This window comes from Propithecus coquereli, unplaced genomic scaffold (assembly GCF_000956105.1).
Source record: "Propithecus coquereli isolate 6110/MARCELLA unplaced genomic scaffold, Pcoq_1.0 Scaffold617, whole genome shotgun sequence".
Taxonomy (NCBI): domain Eukaryota; kingdom Metazoa; phylum Chordata; class Mammalia; order Primates; family Indriidae; genus Propithecus; species Propithecus coquereli.
In genome coordinates, this window is record NW_012152141.1 from 404257 (window position 1) to 412844 (window position 8588).

The window sequence follows — 8588 nt, forward strand, 5'->3', positions numbered from 1 at the left end:
TAAGAGCAATCAGTTCTGCCTTTTGGAAGTGGTGCCTTCAGGGAGGCGGGATGCCTCTATAAACTGAGAGGCTGAGACAATGGCATAGGCTGCCCAGTGCCTGCTGTCATTTCTCATGGACGAGCTGCCATCAACAAACAATGTTAAGTCTGCCCCAGGGAGGGGTTGGTCCGCTAGACCGGGCCTGGGAAGTGGTGGCAGCTTCGACCAATTCAGAGCAAGAGTGAGAGGACAGGGTTAAGGATGGAATGGGAATTAAAGTAGCAGGATTTAAGGTTGGAGACTGTGTTAAAGTAATGGTGAAATGGAAATAGATGGAATTCTTGTAATCTAGAAGGAGTGAGGAGCACCAACAAACGGGGAGTTAGGAAGTCTTGGAGGTGATGGGTAGAAAAGACATGTAGATCCTGTCCCAGGGAAACTTTTAGTGCCTCCCTAGCAAGAGTAGCTGCCACGGCCAGTGCCCAGAGACAGGGCAGCCAGCCACGGACCGTGGTGTCCAGTTGTTTGGATAAATTAGCTACCGGAGTAAAGGAGGGTGGGTTCCAGGAACCCAAAGGTTGGGTGAGGATGCCGAGGGCCAGGCCTTGACACTTATCTGTGTAAAGGTAAAAGGGTTTTTTAGGATGAGGGAGCGTTAGAGGGGATGCTTGCAGGAGAGGGTTACGAAGCTTTAGAAATGGCGGCAGACAGCCTGAGGGTTTAATAGAGAACCAGCGGAGGTATCACATGTTGCCTCATAGAGAGGTTTAGCAAGGAGAGAAAACTTGGGGATCCAGTGTCAGAAGAAACCAATGAACCCGAAGAAGGACAGAATTTGTTCAGCAGTGATGGGTGGCTGCAGGTCATGAAGAGCCTGCTGGCGATCAACAGTGAGATGACAGGAAGTGGGGGTGAGACGAAGTCCAAGGTAAGTGACAGTGGGTGTAGACAGCTGAACTTTGGAGGGGCTCACCCGATAGCCCTTATAGGCAAGAAAGTTGAGTAGAGAGGCAGTGTGAGTCTCGGAGTGTTGCAGAGAGGGACTACAGAGCAGTAGATCATCAACATGTTGGAGGACAGTGCTAGGTTGTAAAGGACATTGGAGTAGGCCCTAGGACAGAGCCTGACCAAATAGATGGGGGCTGTCCCAAAACCCCTGGGGCAGGACAGTCCAAGTGAGTTGTCTGGATGTGTTCGTGTCAGGATCTTCCCACATAAAGGCAAAGAGATTGTAGCTGGTTGGGTCTAAGGGGATAGTAAAGAAGGCATCTTTGAGGTCCAGGACAGAAAAGTGGATAATGGAGGGAAGAATATGAGAAAGTAAAGTGTAGGGATTAGGTACTACAGGGTGGATGGGGACAATTGCCTCGTTAATGAGTCTGAGGTCCTGGACCAGCCTGTAGGAGCCATTTGGCTTTCTGACAGGAAGGATTGGAGTGTTGTAGGGAGAGTTATTGGGAACGAGGAGGACTGTCTGTAAGAGGTGATTGACAATGGGCTTGAGACCCCTTCGGTGTGTAGGTGATATGGGAAATTGAGGTCGAGAAAGGAAAGAGGATGGGTCTTTGAGCTTGATAAGGATGGGGGTGTGATAAGAAGCAACAGTGGGAGTGGAGGTGTCCCACATTTGGGGGTCCACTTCCTGAGCAGGCAGTGGGAGTGGGGGAGAGTCTCCTTGACCACCAGATGTAGCAGGCAGTAAAGAGAGCAGTAGCAGGGTGGTGGGTCCCGAAGAGAAGTTAAATGTGGCCCCTATCTTGGCTAGCATGTTGTGCTCCAAAAGGGGAGTGGGACATGTAGGCACTATAAGGAAAGAGTGTGTGATGCGGCATTTATTGAGCCAGTATGTCACCGGGCCAGTTGTGTGAGGAAAGGACGGGCAGCCATCAATCCCCATGACAGAGACCTGGGAAGGATAAGTGGGGCCAGAGAAAGTGGACAGGACAGTGTAGGTAGCCCCCGTGTCAACCAAAAAGGAGACTGTCTTACCCGCTACCTTGATTTTTACCCTGGGCTCGGTGAGGGTGTTCGGGGTCGTCGAGTCAGGGTCCCGTCAGTTGTCGGCAGCCAAGCCCAACATTGCCATTGGCAGATCTAGGGATGGAAGGGCTGACCCTCTGGACCCTGAGCCAGAGGGGCAGTCACTTTTCCAGTGTCCCTCTTGACGGCCATGGCTTAGTGGGAAGCCGTGGCTGTGGGCAGAGTTTGGCCCAGGGGCCCTCTTTGCTGCACTTGAAGCACTTGCTGGGAGGGATGGCCCCAGAGGGTCCAGCCGGCATTGCAGGTCTTTTCAAACCACTGACCTCTGCTGGCCACAGAGCTGCAACCAAGGCCTGGGCCTGCAAGTGAGCCTTTTGGCGAGCATGGTCTTCCTTTTGGACCTCTGCCTGTTCATCATGAGAATTGAAAACTTTAAATGCCATATTTACCAGGTCACCGAGTGGGATCTGAGGGCCTTGATCTGCCTTTTTGAGCTTTTTTCGGTTATCAGAAGAGGACCGAGTGATAAAGTGGGTTGCCAGGACTGTGCTCCCAGCCACCGAGGTGGGGTCTAGGCGGGTGTATTGAACAAGGGCGTTGGTGAGGCGACTCAGAAAGGCAGCTGGGTTTTCATCTGCCCTCTGAGTGACCTCCCTCAGCTTGTCATAGTTGACGGCGCCATGGGTGGCAGCCTGGAGCCCAGCAAGAATGCACTGCAGCATGCCGTCCTGCCACCTCCTGCCTTCCTGGCCTGCCTGGGTGTCTGGCTTATAATCCCATTCTGGCTCATTTTGGGGAACAGCCTCTACACCTGGTGGCATGGTGCGATCAGTGAGGAGGACCTGGTCGGCATTGCCCTGGGCCGCCACCCAGACCCATTCCTTTCCATCAGTAGTGAGGGTGGAAGATAGGATAACAAAAATATCATGCCAAGTGAGGTCGTAGGCCTGAGTAAGATACCGGAATTCCTTGGTATAAGTGGTAGGGGTCATTTGAAAATGACCCTAACCACTTTTCAATTTGGGAGAGGTCAGAAAGGGAAAAGAGGACATGTACTTGTACGACGCCCTCGGCCCCGGCCACTTTCAGGGCCCCGGCCACTTTATGCAGCGGGCAGATGAGAGGACGATTGGAGGGGCGTGTGTGAGAGCAGGTGTGACGGCTGATAGGAGACCGCGGGGGCGACTAGGGGAACGGAGTGGTGGGTTGGGCAGAAGGCTCAGGTGGAGAGTGACTAGAGTAAGGCGGGGGCCTAATGGGAGGGTGGCTGAGGAGTCTGGGGAATCTGAGAAGGCTGAGGTGGAGGCTGCTGGAGAGAGGTCTGAGAGGGGTGGTGGGGAGGGATCTGGAGAGAGAGAGGAGAGTTGTGAGCCAGGAGGACCTGTGCAGGGTTACAGGTCTGACAGAGGGAGGGGCGGGAGTGCAAGTAGAAGAAAGCCTGGAGGATGCAGATAACCTGGATATGGTGGGGCTGTGTAGGGGAGACCTCAAGGAGTTAAGGGAAACAGAGCTGAGGAGGCATCTGGAGAGACAGGAAGAGACGGTGCCGGGTGATGAGAGGATGGTGTCAGGGATAGAGAGAGAGAGAGAGAAAATAGAGAGAGAGATAATGGGAGCGTGAACAGAAAAAGGCTTAGACATAAGGAATTTTGGACCACTTGCTGCTTCTGTGGCAGAAATTCTCAAGGTCTTGTAAGACATTGAAATCGAAAGTCCCATTTGTAGGCCACTGGGAGCCATTGTCCAATTTATACATCGGCCAGGCAGTATTGCAGTAAAAAATAAGGTGCTTGGGCTGGATATCGGGCCCGAGGCCCAGGACAGTCAGGTTAGCCAGGAGACAGCCCAGGGGAGTCTCCCGCAGAATTTTGGAGGATTGGCTGCCCATGATGTCTCAGTTCAAGCAGACAGGGAAGGCGACAAGAGCCAGGGGGACGTCTCCACTGAGGCAGATGTGCCCAGACAGGAAAAGGGAACAAGAGAGTCTCAGGCATCCCCAAGGGTCTCCAGTCCCGAGGTCAGGAGGATCTCTGACGTGGACCCACGGATTTAAATGGAAGGAGCGGAAGGAATAGCTCCTTGAGACAGAGATCCCAAACGGCCTTGAGCTGAGGCAACAGGAGTGACTTACCTGGGCCAAGAGAGCATCAGGAACCTGGAGCGTGGCCGAAGATCCTTGTCCAGAGGGTCCGCGGAAGGGGGGGGCGCCGCCCGGAGACCACGGTCCCGGTGGTGCCCTTCGCCCTTCCCACGTTTCAGCACCAAAATGTAAGGTTTTTGGATGGTTGGTACCAGAGAAAGAAAGATGAGCAGAGTGAAAAGGTCAAGCAACGAGGCTTTATTGGCGGAAGGGAAAAAGAGCGCTCCCGGGCGAGGTTCACCATCTCAAGAGGTGGGGCCTGAGAAGTCATGCCACCCAGGAGTTTTGAGAGGGCTTATATATGTTTTAGAGTTGGGGATGGGAGGTTTTTGGCACGAAGAGTTTTTGGCGTGAAAAGTGGGGAGTTCTTTGTTGGAGTTTTAGGGGGGGTATCGAGAAGTCAGAGGGGCTAGTGGTATGTGTGGATTCCAGGAGGGGCCGGTGGTATGTGTGGACCCCAGGAACCAAAATTTCTCTTATCTGGGTGAACATTCAGATGTGGTTATTCTTTAACTTAGCTGGGCCTGGCAGTTATTTTTGGCGGGTCTCGTGGGCTTCTTTTTCTTTAGGGAAGAGAAGGGTGCCCGCCACCAGCCTTACACCAACAGCCTTGCATGTTTCTGTTCCAGTCACTCTCTGGATGCACCAAAGTTGTGTTGCCGTACCAGTTACCACTCCTTTGTCATCTTTTTATCTTTCAATATTAAAAATCATCTGCTGTCAATTCTTTTTCGTGGTCTTGTATATAACCTTTATTTTGTGCCTTTAATTCTAATGAATTTCAGGAGGGAGAGAAAATAAATTTATGGTCCACCCATTAAACCCAAATTTAGAAGCTATATTTAAAGTATAAATCTAAGTTTAAATTCAATATAATTAATAATACTAGTTCAGACAATTTTTAGTTTTCCTATAATAATCATGTTACACTTTTCTACTAAGCTCTCATTTAGTAATCGAATTCCAGCTCTGCACCCTGCCGTATTGCTCCATCACTGTGCAACACACATGGAGCTTTTTTCAATAGTGCACAGTGTTAGGTATCTTTAAGTGAATGAGAAGTCATCAATTCTTTAAAAAAAAAAAAAAATCCAAAGCTTGTCTTGTAAAAAAAGCCAGAGAAAAAGTTTAGTTCACTTTTATTTTTTTAATGGGTTTAAAGTCAGAGACAGTAGGCGCAATGGAAAAAGTCAGTGGGTGGGGACAGGATTTCAGCGGGTACTTGACTTTTCATGGTAAGGTTTGGGTTGTGAAATAACTGAAAAAAACGAAAGGGTGTTAGATGGTGTGGATATTTCTTATTATCAGTTACTGGTATGTTTTAAATGCTGTGTACTTTTAAATGCAGCAATTAGATCTTCTCCCTGCCCTGTCTTTCATGTATTTGTGGGGGATACTGATAGGAGAATGTGACAACATGTTAAAAAACTATCATATTAATAGAAAGAAAGAATACTCATCTGAATTAGTTTTTTAAATGCATTAAAATCATTGGTACTGTGTGGTTTTAAAGAATGCTGTTGTTTCTTCCAACTATCCAGTGACTGATATTTGATTGTTGATTTTATTTTTAAGGAAGGGAACTGTCTTAATATTGTTTAGGATATTTCATTATTTGACTGTTGCATTCTTTGCAACTAAATGGATACTTATAAAGTGTTTTAAACATAGTTTATTTTCTAGAGGTCTCTGATATCATTGCAGGTAAATTCTCACTAATTTGTGTCTATAGCAAGATTTGCTTTCCAAATTGTAACTGATTTTAAATAATAATTTGTTAAACACTTGTTCTCACTAATTTGTCCAAAATTCTGTGCTCAGCAGCTGGAGGTAGAAGGAGTAAGAGTCCCACCTACCATGTAGAAGCTTGGGTTTTTATGAGGGGGCTATCCTGCCAGCAACTGTTACCATGTAACAAATGGTGAAATAAACATATGAGTGTACACAAAGGAAAGAGTTTTGTGGTGTGGAGGCTGGCAAAGGCATCCTGGAAGGTAGATTGGTCCAGCTTGCTGGGACAGGAGGAAGGAAAAGGCATTCCAGCCAGAGAGCAGCAAGAGTGAGGCAGGAAAGTGCCACGATGTATGTCAAATAGCTTATAGAATCAAATTAATAAAATTTTGAAATGAGTGGAAGGTACTCTCTAAGGTTCTCATTTGAGTAATATAATGGCAGTCTTATTTAAATATGAAGTGAAAGTTAAACTACCAAAGTTTTTTTTGTCCTCCATTCTTTGGCTATGAGGGTCTTAAAGTAATATTTTTATCTTCCACATAAGAAAGCATGTCCAGGGAGACCTACAGCCCCCTCATTTGTTGGTGATCGAGCAGCCCTGGCGCAAAGGGCCTCTGTCTCTAAAGCATTTGTTTCCTCACACTGTCTCCTCAACTAATACATTTAGTGTGAGTAAATCAGTAAACTTTATATTAGGCTTTAATTTACTGCAATAAATTTCCCTTATCCCAATATCATTGAAGGCATTACATTTTACTGTGGTAAAGAAATAATAAAATCTCAGCTTTTTATTGCTTAAGAAAAAAATAAACACTGAACTCTTATTTTAAACTTTGAAAATTATTTATAAATGGAACTCACAATAGATTCTTTCCAGATTTGACTATAGGTATTATATCAAGGGCCGCATTTTATAACCATTCTTCAAACACTGTGTGTGGAAGTTAAGAGCCTTTAGTGGGTTTCCTCTAGAGCCACATATAGATACCACACAGGCAGTTTATGGAGTATAAGAAATATCTTAATGCTTTATCACTTGACATTTCAACCAAAGAAGAAAACACACTTTTATAGGTTTAACTTACTGTGACATTTTCTTCTGTTTCTTTTTCCCTTCAGGTATCTCTGGGGCAGCTTACTAGAAAGGACAGCTCATGCTCAATGATGTTTCTAGAAAACAACACAGTCAACCAGCCTAACCGTAGAACAACAGTAAAATAGTGAGTACGACTAGGCTGCCAAGGGCAGAGCGACAGACCCCCGTATGCAAAAAGCATCCCAGCCATTTGGGATGTCATTTCAGCCATTTGGCTGTCCTTTTTTGGGGATCAGTTTGAGAAATTGATATCAACTATATATTAATTTCAAGGGCCAAAGTATGAATTTTCAATTTCTGTTTTAATCTTAGACTGCGTAGGGGAAGGGGAAGCCAGTTACCAAATAAGCAATCCAAGAAAAAGTGTAGCTCTTTATCTGATGCATTTATCTTAAGACAATATTGAGCATAATGAAAAGGAGTTTTTTTATTGGAAGTTTCTGAAGAAAAAATAGTTCTTTATGAGTTACAGGCCTAAAATAATGTATACTACTTTGGAAACTATTCTTGGAAAAAGGAACAGCTTGTCTTATGTTGGCACCAAAATGTATCTGCATTGAAATATACCTAATCATGCATGAGTGCCTTTGAGGTGTACAATCACAGATATACTTTCAAAACGCCCTAAGATGAACCATTCAAGTTTATTTAAAAAGCATTAACAACAACAAAATAAGCTCCATTGGGTTGTCCTTTGAACATTATTAACATGTTGGATTACAAGTGTTGATTTTCAGAACACAGTTTGGAAAATGCTACTTTAGAATATTAATGTCCTTATTCCCACTTTTTTGGTTAAAAATATAACTAGCTTATAAACTTAATTTTGTTTCTAATGTACTAGTTTTTTAGCTAACTAAATTATAACTTCTACATTTAATTAAAAATTGCAAGTGTACATTCATAATAATGTCACTTTCCTCTTTCACTTATAACAATAGTCACGATCAAATTGTGCTTCAGATAAAACTGGACCCTGCCTCTGCCCAAAGTCATGGGTTTTGGTACCTATTAAGTAATCACTAAATGCTTTTATTCAGACCTTCCTAAATCTATGAGTAAAAAACCACTCTACTTTGGCTCGAGTCCCAGCTTTTTTTGAATTCAGATGATTCTGATGTTTCCATATGTAATACAAAAGTAGTTTTAAAGATTAACCTTGCTCAAACAAGTACATTTTATGCCTTTTCCCCTCCTAACTTAGTCTAATTTTTAGAAGTCTCCCTTTGGAAGTACAATAAGTTTTAATTTGCTATCATTAAGTTTTACAAATGATCATATGGCATATTCACTATTGGTGAAAGAAAGGTTTCTTGAGCAAATTAATAGGGAAAATTGGCTTTTAGAAAGATTTTGAAAAACGTGTCATGGGGTTGTAGTGCACGTTCTCAGTGGGAGAGGTGAGCCATTAGAGTCACTTGTGCAACTTTTTCCCAATACATATCTGCAAACATGCATCTTCCCACCTCCACCTTCCCTCCATGTCTAGGCACTCACAAGCCTCTTAGGAAAATGGGGAAGAATGTGGGGCATAATGACATGAACAAAAGCATCCCAGGTGATTGTGATCTCAACCCTAACGCAATCATTCCCAAGCTTTGCTGTGCATTGGAGTCACCTGGGAACTTTAAAAACAATTCTGATGCCCAAGTCATA

The 8588-nt window shown here is 45.0% G+C and overlaps 2 protein-coding genes across 2 annotated transcripts in view; one reads left to right on the forward strand and one right to left on the reverse strand.

Moving 5' to 3' along the window:
* Positions 1 to 8588, forward strand: part of LOC105822490 (zinc finger protein 493-like) — a 244118-nt gene that overhangs the window by 148067 nt on the left and 87463 nt on the right. The gene's annotated exons all lie outside the window — the stretch shown is intronic.
* The window catches only part of LOC105822482 (zinc finger protein 680-like), a 34777-nt gene that overhangs the window by 24951 nt on the left and 1238 nt on the right, over positions 1 to 8588 (reverse strand). The window lies entirely within an intron of this gene.